Genomic DNA, 14650 nt, shown 5'->3' with positions numbered 1-14650 from the left:
CTCCTAAAGGGAAAGCATCACCCTGGTGAAGCCAGGACTAGCACACCAGGGGATGCAATATCCTCTCACACTGAGGATGTGGCTCCAGGAGCTTCTGCCCAGGAGGGAAGGGTTAGGATGGCTGTTGTAGTTGTTGATTTGATTATTAGGCATGGAGATAGTTGGGTGGCTTGTGGATGTGAGGATTGCCTGGTCACTTGCCTGCATGGTATGAAGGTGGCAGACCTCACACGTCACCTAGATAGGATTTTTGATAGTGCTGGGGAACAGCTGGCTGTCTTGGTACATGTGGGTACCAATGACGTAGGAAAATCTGGGAGGAAGGTTCTGGAAGTCAAATTTAGGCTCTTAGGTAGAAAGCTCAAATCCAGAACCTCTAGGGTAGTATTTTCTGAAGTGCATCCCGTTCCAAGCGCAGGGCCCAAGAGAAAGGCAGAGCTCCGGAGTCTCAATGTGTAGATGAGGCAATGGTGCAGGAAGGAGGATTTTAGATTTGTAAGGAACTGGGCAACATTCTGGGGAAGGGGGAGCCTATTCCGGAAAGATGGGCTTCTCCTTAACCAGGGTGGTACCAGGTTGCTAGCTGCATTTAAAAAGGAGACGGAGCAGCTTTTAAACTAGAAACAGGGGGAAGGCCGACAGTTGTTCAAAAGCACATGGTTCGGGACAAGGTGTCTTTTGAAGATTTCACCAAAACAGGGAAGATAGGGTATCCTGATAGCGAGGTTGCAATAGTGACCATAGTAGCCCTATTGTCTTTAAATAAAACACAGACAAAAGATTTCATATTATCACTGTTGACTGCTGAGCAAGATGTAAATAGGAACAACAAACATAGATTGAAATGTCTATATGCAAATGCCAGAAATAAGATGGGAGAGTTAGAATATATTGCACTAAATGAAAAATTAAGTATAACAGGCATCTCTGAGACCTGGTGGAAGGAGGATATCTAGTGGGACATTGTCATACCCGGGTACAAATTATATCATAGTGATAGAGTGGATCAATTTGGTGGAGGGGTAGCATTGTATATTAAGGAGAGCCTTGAATCAAATAGACTAAAAATTCTGTAGGACACAAAACACATCTTAGAATACATATGGATTGAAATTCCATGTGTAAAGGGGAAAAAGGATAGTGATAGGAGTGTATTATCATCCACCTGGCCAGGATGAACACATATATGTAGAAATGTTATCAGAAATTAGAGAGGCTAACAAACTGGGGAATACAATAATAACGGGTGATTTTAATTACCCCTATATTGACTGGGTAAATGTAACATCAGAGCATTCTAGGGAGGTAAAATTCCTTGACGAAATCAAAGACTGCTATATGGGGCAGTTGGAACAGGAACCAGCAAGAAGAGGAAAAATTCTAGACCTAGTCCTTAGTGGCTTGCATGATCTGGTGCAGGAGGTAATAATGCTGGGGCCTCTTGATAACAGTGATCATAATATGATCATATTTGACTTCAGCGCTCAAGTAAGTACACACAGGAAATCCAATACATTAGCATTTAATTTTCAAAAAGGAGACTGATAAAATGAGAAGAACGGTGAAAAAAAAAACTTAAAGAAGCGGCTGCAAAGGTCAAATTTTTACATCAGGCGTGGATGCTGTTCAAAAATGCCATCCTGGAAGCCCAAGCTAGTTATATTCCATGTATTAAAAAAGGAGGAAGGAAGGCCAAATGACAGCCGGCATGGTTAAAAAGTGAGGTGAAGGAAGCTATTAAAGCTAAAAGAAAATGCTTCAGAAAATGGAAGAAGGATCCAACTGAAAATAATAAGAAACAGCATAAGGAATGGCAAGTTAAATGCAAAGTGCTGATAAGAAAGGCAAAGAAAGACTTTAAAAAAAGATTGCATTGGAGGCAAAAACACATAGAAAAAACTTTTCTAGGTATATTAGAATCAAGAAGCCAACAAAAGAATCAGTTGCACCGCTACATGACCAAGGGGTAAAAGGGGCACTCAGGGAAGATGTGGAGGGGCATTTTTAAAAGGTCGTCTAAATATGAATTAGGGCATCCTCACAAAGTCAGCCAAAATCAGGTAGGTATAATCGAAAAATAGTATGGACGTCCTTAGATATTCTATTATCGCAGTGCGAAACGCCCAAATCAGGAACGCCCAAAGTATAGTAAAAAGGACGCCCATCTTCCAGAACCACGAAAGGACGTCCCTAAAACATTCACTGTACTTGCCAATTTGTCATATCAACGTCCTTTGCCAGTTCTACGAGAAAGATGTCCTTATTACTATACTTTGGACTTCTCTGATGTACATGTAGTTGCGGACATCCAGGTACAGGAAATATAAGGAACATTCATAAGTGCAAAGTACAGTAAGAAGAACGTGTTTCTTGCCGATTCGATTACGGATGTCCATCTTACTAGGCCCACTGAAGGACAGTGGGCCCGTAAGAGGGACGTCCTTCGGCAGTTCTGTGAGAAACGTTATTACTATGAATTTTTTTATATTTCCCTTACCAGATGTCCGCAAGTACATGTACTCTACTTGCGGAACATGGAGCTATGGGAAATATAAGGAACAGACATATTTTATTTTGTATATATGAAGAGGTTTGCACACTTGATAATGATCCATATAAGGAAGGTTCCGTACGTGTGAACACGTACTCATCCGGATAAGACTCCGCACACATGACGATAGTCTATTTATGTCATGGACATCCATGTGTGATGGTCGTCCACGTGCGGACCCATCCATATATGGGATGGTCGTCCATATATGGAACTGTGCACGTAAGGACATCCATCACGCATGGGTGTCCATATAAGGCGATGCACGTTTTCCAATGGTTATTCCCTGACAAACATTTCTGTGCGCCGGGAGCCTAATTTCAGCCTTGCAGAAAATCTTTGCCTGATTGAGCTGTGCCTAAGGCACTGGCGGGTACTATTTATGCACCACCACCACCTGCCTCCCAGGACTGTCTCGATAAGAGCCTGGAGTCATATAATAAACAGGTTTCAAAGGTAACTGTTTGTTTCCCCCCCCCCCCCCCCCCGGTCCTGGCCTATCAGGTCCCCCTCCTGTAGCTACACATATAAGAGCTCCCGCAGCAATGTAAGCACTAACTGTAGTCTGCATTCAAGAGTAATCAGTATGTGCACACCCACATTCATTAATAGAATCAATGTATTAGAAAGGGAAAACATTCTCACTTCCCAACAATACTGTACACAAATGGTACTCTTTGTCCTCATGTCCACCTCAATGACATCACCTGTACCAATGTCTTGTCCCCCCCCCCCCCCCCATCATTATCAGTGTTGAGTGTCTCTACAATGTGGCTGCCAAATGATTTTATGTTGAGAAGGCAAGAAGGACCATCCCCTGACTCCTGGTGTACAAACTTGTATCTTACAGATGTTTTGGCATCAGGAGGGACCTGGAGTCCCTGAGACACCGGTTCCGGCGCATATGGCGGGACCACACTGATATAATTAGGAGCGTGCAACGGCGCCTCAGGGCTCGACATAAGTATTATAAACAGTATTTATTTAATAATGCAAATTTCATGTTCAGTTTCCACGTGGCTAATAGGCAAATAGTAAGTCATAACACCTCTATCCCAGATCAAGGCCTGAGGTTGCAGCTATCCTCCCATGAGTGTGGCTGTAATTTCCAACTAACCTCCTCTGAGATGAATGAGATGACATGCCTCACTTCTGTATCCCCTTTCTGGGGTGGATACTGTTTCATGGTATTCTTGCCTGATGTCCTGCTCTTAGTGGATGATATAGCATGATTTGAAAGTAATGTAAAGAAATAGTGCTTCCACCCCCCTCCCCCCCCCAAATGGTCATCTTACCATAGTCACAACTTAAAATGCTAACATGCTGCTGAGGAATGGATGTTCCCTGCCAGCACATCTTATAGTGTACTCCTTTTTCAGACCAGCTTCCAGGGTTCCCTGTCATGTCATCTCATGCATCTCACACCCCATGTGTCTAGCCCAGGGCTCACCACTGACCCCACCTTTCCCCATTCCTGCCTTATGCCAGCCAGCCAGCTCCTGCACTATGCAAACCATGTTGAATGTGCTGATTTCAATCCTTTTACATACACAGGGTGCCAGCAGGAGGAGGAGAAGGAGGAGGAGGCAGGACTGCCTGCTCTGGTGGTGGAGAAGCAGCCTGCAGTGATGGTGGAGCAGGAGGAGGAGGAAGACCCCTGGCATGACATGTCTCCCCTCGAGGAGGCGGGCCCAACACCTCCAGCCCTCTCCACACCATCCCCAGCACCAGCCCCATCCCCAACCCCATCCCCATCCCCAGCACTGCGCCTCCTGCAGCAACTGTTGAATAACCAAAACCAGTTGCTGCAGGAAGTGTCAGTGATGAGGCTGGGGATGTCAGCAATGAGGCTGGAGTTGTTGGCAATGCAGCAGGCTAATGAGCAGCACTTTAGGGTGCAGAGGCTGCTCCTGGTGCTGCTCGTTAGCCTGCTACACAACACCTTGCGGGGATGAGGACACAGCCTCCCGTGAAGAACTTTGTGGGGGGGATGCAGGGAGGAGGACGTGGCCTCCCTTGAAGGACTTTGGGGGGGGGGGGGGGAATTGTACATAGTTCTATTTTTTTTGTTAAATACACATTGGATATTTTTCATATAACAGGGTATGTGTCTCTACTTTGTGCACTACATATTATCAAATGCTGGGGTTGATGTGAGAGGAGTCGGCAAGCTGGGTTGCATGACAGGTGAAGTGTGACAGAATAACTTTGGTACATATGTGTCATAAGTGCAGCCATACAGAAGGCCACCTGCTCTTTCCAAACTGCATGGCTGTATGGTAAGGGGGGAGGCTGGGTGGGCATTTCTGTTGAGGAACAGAAATGCCCATCCAGTCTCTCCCCCCTTACCATAGAGCCCCACAGCACAGAGTTGTGTAAATAATAGGTATGTTGTCTAGCACTAGTGATCTGCCAAGTACAAACTTGCAGATAACCATAGGTAGCGCATAGACAATTTGCCATCGTGGAGAGATTTGGGAGAGATATCAGTGCCAAAAATGGTATTCAAAGCTGGATTCAGTAGCATCTCTTCTCCTTTATCCTTTTACACCTTCTGTTCCACAGCAGGTAGTGGTGGTAGACTGGTGCTCCATACCTGTACTTTCTTAAAACATTCTTGCAGCTTCCTTGGCACTGAGGCTTGTTCACACTCCTGGTACTTTAGGTTCAGAGACTGTGTTAGTCAAAGACCATTTCTTTTAGTGGAAAAATAGATGTTGCAGCCTAGAAGTTAGTAATTATACCTGGTCCCCTTGCATTTATGTGGAGGAGTAGTGTAGTAGTTAGTGCAGTGGACTTTAATCCTGGGGAACTGGGTTTGATTCCCACTGCAGCTCTTTGTGACTCTGGACAAGTCACTTAACCCTCCATTGCCCCAGTTACAAATAAGTACCTGTGTATACTATGTAAACTGCTTTGAATGTAGTTGCAAAAACCACAGAAAGGCAGTATATCAGACCTCATTCCCTTTCCCCCTTAAGGAATTGCCCAGGAATCCGTGATCCAAAACCTGGCCTCCTTGTATTGAGGTGCTTTGGCTGGGAATATGAACAGAACAGGAATCCCATCTCCTGTTATACCAGCTCATTTTTTTTTTCTTTTCAAGGGATGTGTCCTTCCATCCCATCTGTCAGGAAGGAAGACACAAGCCCCTGTTCTAGAAATTGTGAGGTGAGAAAAAGTTCAGAACTCCTTTACTCTGGTAGGGCACTAAAAGATGTCAGCAAAGTATTTGTATTAGATTTTTATTGTATATGTTATTTGTAATCTGTTTAGTATTGAGGCATAATATTATTAAATAAATAAATAAATAATGCTCAACAAGCAGAACTGTCACTGTTTCTACATATATTAATATAACCAAGAACTTCCATTTGTAAATCATCTTGATTTGTTCAAGGAAAGTCATATAGAAAATTAAATAAACTAAACTATACTAAATGAGCAGCAGCTCTGAATGGATACATTATTTGTAAAGAATCTTTTTAGACTTAGACGTGAGTAGCTGACTGATTTAAGCATTCATCTAGCATGTTCAGTTTCCTACTTAAGCCTCTTGCCATTTTGAAAACTTGTAGAAGGTGTGTAGGCTTCAGACCCTTCATCAGACAAGGACAGTTTTTCAGTAAGGGGTCATTTTACTAAGGTGCGCTGAAAAAAAGGCCTGTAGTAGTGTAGATGTGTGTTTTGGGCACGTGCAGAATTATTTTTCAGCGCACCTACAAAAAATACCTTTTTTTATTTTTGCTGAAAATGGACGTGTGGCAAAATGAAAATTGCCATGCGTCCATTTTGGGTCTGAGACCATACCGTCAGTCATTGACCTAGCGGTAAAGTCTCAAGCGGTAACCGGGTGGTAATGACCTACATGCGCCAAATGACACTTGGCGCACGTCTGAAAATAAAAGTTATTTTTCGTATGCACATATCAGAACACGCCAAAAATGAAATTACCGCAACAGCCAAATAGTAGCCAGGCGGTAACTCCATTTTGGCACACATTGGGCGCGTGTAGACACTTATGCGGCTTAGTAATAGGGCCTCTAAGTTGGTTGTTGAAGTCATTTTCGATTCCTCCTCTAACATTTTATTTTTGTACTGATTGATGCAACTTACAAGGGAAATGCTGGCCTGCATAAGACTTTTGATAAGATAAGAGTGTAGGAGTGTGAATGTCTGCCTTCAGATCCCATGAAAGAAATTTGGATGCTTGATTGCTTTGAAATTTTAATAATAACAGACAACATAAGTCTTTAACATTTTCTGTGTGTCATTAAAATATACTAGAATTGTTAAGATCCTGGTTCGAAGACTGCTGAGAGTTTTCCCCATCTATTTTGAGCTACAGTATGTAATATTTGGTGAACATCTAAACTTTTAATTGAACTTTATCTACTTCAGCATGAATTGAGAAAATGTCTTGATTAACAAAATATAGAATGAATGAATGAAAAGGAAAGGAAAGATAAAGCAAAATAAAACAAAAAATAATGTAAAAGACACTACAGAGGTTTTTTAGACCTCTGAATGAGAAAGAAATGTACAACTCACATAAATAGCCTTGACTAATACAAATATCATTGAACAGTTGAAATCTCTGAAATCCTTGATAAATATTTTTGAATATTGTTTAAGGTAATATAATTTACTTGCATATATGTTGTTATAGGTTTTTTTTTCTCCTTCTAAGTTTGTATTTGCAACTCCTAGCCCCCAGTTACCAAGTATCCCTTCAGGATAATATTTCATAGACTAACACAGTTCATGCACCCAGGTAACTCAGGAGGTTCATAAGATGTTGACCTGCCCAATAAACCCCAGTGCCCAAATCTTTGGGAATAATGTCTCATGCCACTAAACATCAATGTCCACATTTTTCATTCTCATTGCCATTTTTCTCATTCTCATTGCCTTGGCATGTTCCTGCCAGTGTTGATGCTGCTTTATGCCTCTCCTGCTGCTTGGTGTATTCATTCATTTGCTTGAGTTGATTTGCCCTTTTCCTAGAGCCTGAGGGTGCTCCTTCCACTGTGGATGCCGCTTTGTCCCTCTCCCATTTCCTTGGGGGACTTCATACCACATATTTTATATTCCACCCTTCCTACAAAAAGAGGAATGGTTCACAAATAATAACACATATGATAAGACAGTACTAACACACAAAGCATAAAAATCCAACAATTTACATTAAATGCCAAAGAAAATACGTGTCCAAAAATATTTTTCAAAATATTTTTTAAATCTATGAATGCTAGCCTTTCTTCAACATAGTTTAGATTACTGATTTTAGGTACTGGCAGCTATGAGTTATATCAACATCTTCTACCCTATTCTTTCACAATCTGTATCCTAGGCTGCCCATTATTAGCTGCTTTGTGACAGGAGAACAGTATATAACAAACCTTTAGGCTGCTTTCCAGTATCCATTTCAAAGGAGGAGCTTAAGTGATCTTTCTGGCAGTGCAACAGCCTGTAGGCTCTTGCCATCAAACTCTCCTAAATAAACCAGTCTATCGAGACAGATACCCCTTCTTACACTCATAAATCAGACTCAATTCCACAAAGTTCTGACCCTGACCTAACCCTTCTAATACTTGTGTGTCCCATTCCTGATGCTTTGGGGTCTTCCTGCCACTGCTGATACTGCTCTATCTCACTTCCTGTCCCTTGCTACTGCAGCTGCCATTTAAAAACTAAGAAGAGAAATTATTTAACCTAAGCACACATGTTTACACATGCGTTATACATATATATATATACTAGCCGTTGAGCCTGTGAAAACGGCCTACTTTTGGAATGGGGGGGTCCGAGCCCCCCCCCCCCGGAGTCGCCGCCGCCCCTGCCCCTCCACCCAGCCTGAGCTGCACTGTAAACTTACATCAGCAGCACGCAGCAGCAGGCACATCAGCAAAGCTGCCGTTGGGGCGGGCTTCCTTCTCTGCCTGTGTCCCGCCCTCGTGTGACGTAACATCGGCGAGGGCGGGACAAAGGCAGAGAAGGAAGCCCGACGGCAGCTTTGCTGATGTGCCTGCTGCTGCGTGGTGATGTAAGTTCACAGTGCTCGGGCCAGATGGAGGGGGGCGGCGACTCCGGGGGAGGGGGGAGGGGGAGCGGTTCCGACGTCTGCAGCATGCCAGTAGAGACTTCCCTCTCTGTCCCGCCCCCATCATCACGTATTGAAGTGGGGGCGGGGCAGAGAGGGAAGTCTCTACTGCGCATTTGCGAGTGAGTACGGTCACTCGCCATTTATATGTTTGATATGTTTCGAATAATGGCATACTTATGCATATGTGTGCACATTTGCAAGAATTATGCCTAATTGTTACTCTACACAGACTGTGTATACTGAGAACTCCTATATATTTAAGGTGGCTGCTAACCCCTGGTCCTTTGGGATTATGACTTTTTCCAGCAAAATGGTGTGATTAATGTTGACTATTGTCAGTATATGGGAAGAGAGCATTGGCTGATCAGATTTCTCCACTTGTTGGTATTTACATTTCAGTGAAGGCACTGAGTTTTTTCTAATTGGAACTTTGCTCTAACCATCTCTGGTGGAGTTTTTTTTTCTATTTTGGACTATTTAATGAGCTCCTTTGGGGGCAACTGAGATAGGTTATTACTAATTGGGTGGTATGCTCTGTTAAACTTGATTATCTAGTTTAGAATAGGTAGGTATTTTAGCTGCCTATTTAGTTTTAAGGATTTTGTTGTGTTCAAAGCATTTTTAGTTGTATTTATATATATTTTTGTATAATTGAATAAAGTTTGTATCATTGCTCTTTTGAATTTAGTCTTTACTAATTTATATACATTTATTTTTAGGCTGATTTTTTTTTTGTTTTATCATATTGTTTACTAATTGCTATTCTGCATATGCTTGCTTAACTTATGAGTCCTTTTACTAAGCAGTGGTAGGGCTAATGTGTGGGTAGCATACAGCAAATCGGTACTACCACAGGGGTAGCGCGGGCATCCGGCAGAAATTCCAAAGTTGGCGCACATTGGTTTCCAAGGTAGAACATATTTTCTATTGGGGGGGGGGGGGCATTCCTGGTTGTAATCGGCAGTGCGGCCACATTGGCATGTGCTGTATGATTACCACGTGAGTAGCACGTGAGCCCTTAGCACTAGATCAGTGGGTGGCGGTAAGGGCTCAGGCAGTAAATAGCTGGGTGCTACTTCTAGTTTTAGCACACAGCCATTTACTGCAACATTGAAAAATGGCTTTTTTTTAAAGCCACAGTTAAAAATGGCACAGTGTGCACCAAAAACACTCGCCCATACTGCCGCAGGTCACTTTTTACCGTGGCTTAGTAAAAGTACCCATTATTAGTGGCATAGCAAGGGCGGGGCGGTGGGAGCAGTCCGCCCCGGTGCATGCCACTGGGGGGGTGTCGGCTCCGCTGGTTCGCTGCTCCCTCTGCCCCAGAACCGGGGCAGAGGGAGCAGGGAATCAGCGGAACCGACACCCCCCAGCGGCATGCACACGGCAGGCAAGAATGCACTCGGGGGGGGGGGGGGGCTTGGGTGATGCACCGAGGAGGGGGGTTGATGCGCCGAGGGGGGGTTGATGCGCTGAGGTGGGTGTCATGCTGCACCTGGGGGGGCGCACAGCGGCGAATCGCCCCAGGTGGCAGCCGCCCTTGCTAAGCCACTACCATTTATATAGCATATAGTTGCATGGCAGGGATTCAAAGGGGAGGCGCATGGATGGGACATAGGCGGGGCTTCAAATTACATGCATAAATTACAGAATAATGGAAGTCATGTGAGTAGCTGCTGCATTTAGACACTGACACATACACTACAAGTGCAGCACTTAAGTGTTAAGTGCATTGATACTGGGTTATGCTTGCATTCTATAATGGAACCTAGACACTTTGGTTCCTTTATAGAATATGTTCCTACTGGGAGTTTAAATGGAGGCGCCCATTATAGAATTGCTCCAAAGGTGACTGCTTGGTTTGAATATTGATCCACTGGTGTCTTAAGAGTGCTTTGTCTTTGTTACCTGGATGGAAAACTCCACATGTTGAGTCCAAAATGGCTTTTCCCTTTGGCTTTAATGGAAACCAATGAAACAAATAAAGTATCCCTTTTAATAAACAGTGGTAGGGCTAACCCGCGAGAAGCGCATGACAAATTGAAACTACCACCGGGGTAGTGTGGGCACCTGGCGGTAATTTCGAAGTTGGCATGCGCTGTCTCTTACAGTAGGAAATATTTTTCTATTTTCAAACGTGGGGGGGTGTTCCCAGCTGTGTTCAGCAGTGCGGCCACATTGGCATGTGCTGCATGATTACTGTGTAGTCAGCGCGTGAGCCCTTACTGCTAGGTCAATGGGTGGTGATAAGGGTTCAGGCAGTAAATAGCTGCATACTACTTTTGATTTTAGCACACAGTCATTTACTGACCCAGAAAAAAAGCCTTTTTTCCTAGCCACAGTAAAAATTGGCCCAGTGCGCACCAAAAACACTCAATCTTGGCACCCAAATACCAACCTAGGCTTTATTGTATAATGGAATCTGAGTGTCCAGATGCCATTATAGAATGCTATCTTAGCTCACAGATTTTGGGCAACTAGGGTCCCTTTTACTAAGCTGCAGTGAAATGGGCCCTGCGCTAGCAGCAGGGGCTGTTTTTGCTGCCCGATGAGGCCCTTTTTACCCAAGTGGGTGAAAAGGTAAAACACACAAAGGCATGGACATGTGGTAAGATTGCTCTTATCATGTGGCCATGTAGGGGGGAGCACTTACTGCTACCCATTGAGGTGGCAGTAAAGGTTCCCGTGGTAACCCGGTGGTAACCAGGTAGCTCACAGCACAGCTCGATTACCGCTGAGTAACCCCCTGTGGAAATATTTTTTGAATATTTCTGCTAGCGCTGGAAATGCCGCATGCTGGGGGTGGAACTACCACCGGCGCCCACGTTGGGCTGGCAGTAGCTCCAGATTGGTGCATGGTAAGCTCGCAGTGGGCATACTGCCACTTATTAAACGGGCCCCCTAATTTTTAGCACCCTTCATAGAATTACACCCTTTAGGTTTTACAAATGATTCATTCAATATATGTTTTCATTCAACCTAAAGATCTTATACATGCACTAGTTCTCTATCACCTGGAATACTGTAATGCCCTCTATCAAGTTTTTGAAACTTTCTCAGATCAGACATCTACAGGTGATCCAAAACACAGCAGAAAGGCTTCTGCATTGTTGCAAGAAATATGGTCATTGTTACTTTTCACTAAAGGAATGACATTGACTTGCCATGATATTCCAATCTCGCTTCCAAATCCTAATCATAACTTATCATGCCATCTGGCAATCTGCACCAGCATCTAGGGGGGATTCTATAAATGGTGCCCCTAGCGTTAGGCACCAGAAAGATCCATACCACGTGCTAATTCTATAAAGGCTGCTTAGCGCTAAGCAGCCTTTATAGGATAGTGCTTAGTGCTGATTCCCATGCCCATCTTGGGTGTGAGGACTTATGCCTGCTGAAACCTGGTGTAAACGGCTGGTGTGCAACCAATGACCCTTTTCGATAACACTGCGCCTAAATTTTGAGAATTCCCCTGACCCGCCCATGCCTCTCCCTCTGCCACACCCCCTTTTAAGTTGCACAGGAGACAATTTAGGCATGCACTCTTATAAACTAGCGCAGTGCTTCCCAAGTCAGTCCTGGAGTACTGTCTTGCCAGCCAGGTTTTCAGGATATCCACAATGAATATGCATTAAAGAGATTTGCATACAATGGAGGCAATGTATGCAAATCAATCTCATGCATATTCATTGTGGATATCCTGAAAACCTGACTGGCAAGGGGTACTCCAGGACCAACTTGGGGAACGCTAAACTAGTGCATAGGCAGATCTGCACATCATCCTAATTAGTGCTAAGAAACACCAATAGTTAATTGTTAACAGCTCACTAGTTTGGGCACAGATTCCCAGATCTGAGTGACCTTCGTAGAATCGGGGGGTTACTGCTGATCTTCTTGTGCCCTGTGCTCCAACATGGATGTTCAGATCATCACAGGATAATCTTTTAATAATTCCATCTTTATCTAGAGTCACATTAGAATCAACTCATCAGACTGCATTTAGGGGCCCTTGTACAAAGGCACGGTAGGGCTACCAAATGAGTAGCATGCACCAAATCGGCCCTACAGGCTTTTTCCTCCTCTGCAATCCCTTGACTGGCTGTTTCCTTTTATGTTCCCAATGTATTTTACTGCATTTGTTTCAGCTGCTGCTCTGTTCTCACGCCAGTTTGTTTCCTTTGATTGTTCTGGTTGTTTATATATTTTTAATTTTCTTAAACTGCTTTGATATAAGCAGTATATTACATTAATAAAAGTAAACTAAACTTAATTGATACAGGCTAGGTTCAGTTACTTAAATACTAAGCACTTAATGACTGTCTAGTCTCATTTTCAGTGTAAACAACTTGGTGTTCTCTTTTGGATTACTTGTAGGCTATATAGTAATATCAGGTTGGTCTAAATTAATACAAATATTACCCAAGATGCATATGCAACTTTCAGTTTTGTAGAAAGAAATGGTTTTATTATAACAATAGCATAGTGATACAGCAAAATAATACAGAAATCGGGTTTGTTTTGAAGCATTTCTCATAGAAAGATTAGAAACCTTCTTTTCTAAAGAGTTTTGTTCTAAGTTCAGAATGAGAGAGAAATTTTCACAAGATAGACCCTGGACCTCTGAAATAAGAAGCTTCGCAGCAAAAATGAATAACTGTGAGATGACTAATCCCTGTCTGCCTTCCAAAACTCTTCCTGCACAGCAGCCAAATGTACAGGCCATCAAGATTCAGCTATCACACTGCTGGTTTTGCTCATGTTGAGAAAAACTAAACTTTTCAGGGCAGTTTCATGATTCCTGACATGCTGCTCTCCTCCCTGCGAAAGGAGTCTGTTTTTCTGTGTGGTTCTTCCTTGTACCTCTGGAGGACCTTTAGCTTGATGCCCCACTGATCGTTCCTGAGAATCGACACACTGCAAGAAAATCTTTTGTTTTATCCCCGGTGCAGAGAGAAGATGGATATTTAGGTTGACAGAAAATGAAAACCTGCCTACTCCTACTTTCATTAGTCTTCATTATGTGACCAAGACAGGTTTAATTGCAACCCAAGCATACATAAGTAATAAAAATGTGAAATGTCTAAATGAACTGTGGCTCCCAAAAGCCATTATAAAAGATTAATGAAGAGCACTCTTTTATAACTTAAACAGGCTTGAGTAACACATCCCAGCAGCCCTTGTGGTTAGACAGTATTGGAGCAATATTTGCTGGACCACTTTGTCTCAAACCATTATGCAGCAGCAGCCTTGATGGTTTTGATTATTCTGTCTATAGTGGGGCTGACTCGAGACATGTTTGAGTCCAATTTGCTCATTCTTGACAGCTTATCACAGTTCCGTGATCCAGAGAGTCTTCTGATGCTTTTACTAATATTTCAACTTTGAGAAGTGCTGATGCTTGAATGGAGAACTTTTTCTTCTGGGGCCAAGCAATAATAATAATACCATAATACAACTGCATCCAAATCAGTTCAGAGAATCCATTTGCAAAAGCTCAAGTATGGATTCTGACTTCTACTACTACTGTTACTGCTGCTTTCATTTCTATAGCACGACTAAAGATACACAGAAAAGAAAGACCATGGAGCTTATGATCAAGTCAAGGCACACTTAGAGGACAATCAAGAGGCTAAAGGAACCTTATTAAATATAGAAGAGTAGTTAAAATCTACAAAACTTGCATCAGGGAGAGCCAGAATTTAATATTTAAAAGCCTCTAAAAACAGATGGAGTTTTAAGCTACATTTGAAAATGGCAGGAGAAGGAGCATGACACACCAACTCAGGAAGCCTATTCCAACCATACAGCACAAGAAATTGGCAATGGAGGAGAAGAATTTTCTTGGTAAAAGAAGTTCATGAGGAAGGGTACACCGTTCCCTCAAAGCTGAGCAGATGTCCCCCACCTATGGACCTGCCAGTGAGGGGTGCTTTTTCACTATCACATATTCAATAGTGAGGGACAGGCAATGCACTCCAGGGAACCTGCCGGTC

This window comes from Microcaecilia unicolor, chromosome 1 (assembly GCF_901765095.1).
Source record: "Microcaecilia unicolor chromosome 1, aMicUni1.1, whole genome shotgun sequence".
Classification (NCBI taxonomy): domain Eukaryota; kingdom Metazoa; phylum Chordata; class Amphibia; order Gymnophiona; family Siphonopidae; genus Microcaecilia; species Microcaecilia unicolor.
Note: the sequence above shows the minus strand (reverse complement) of the source record.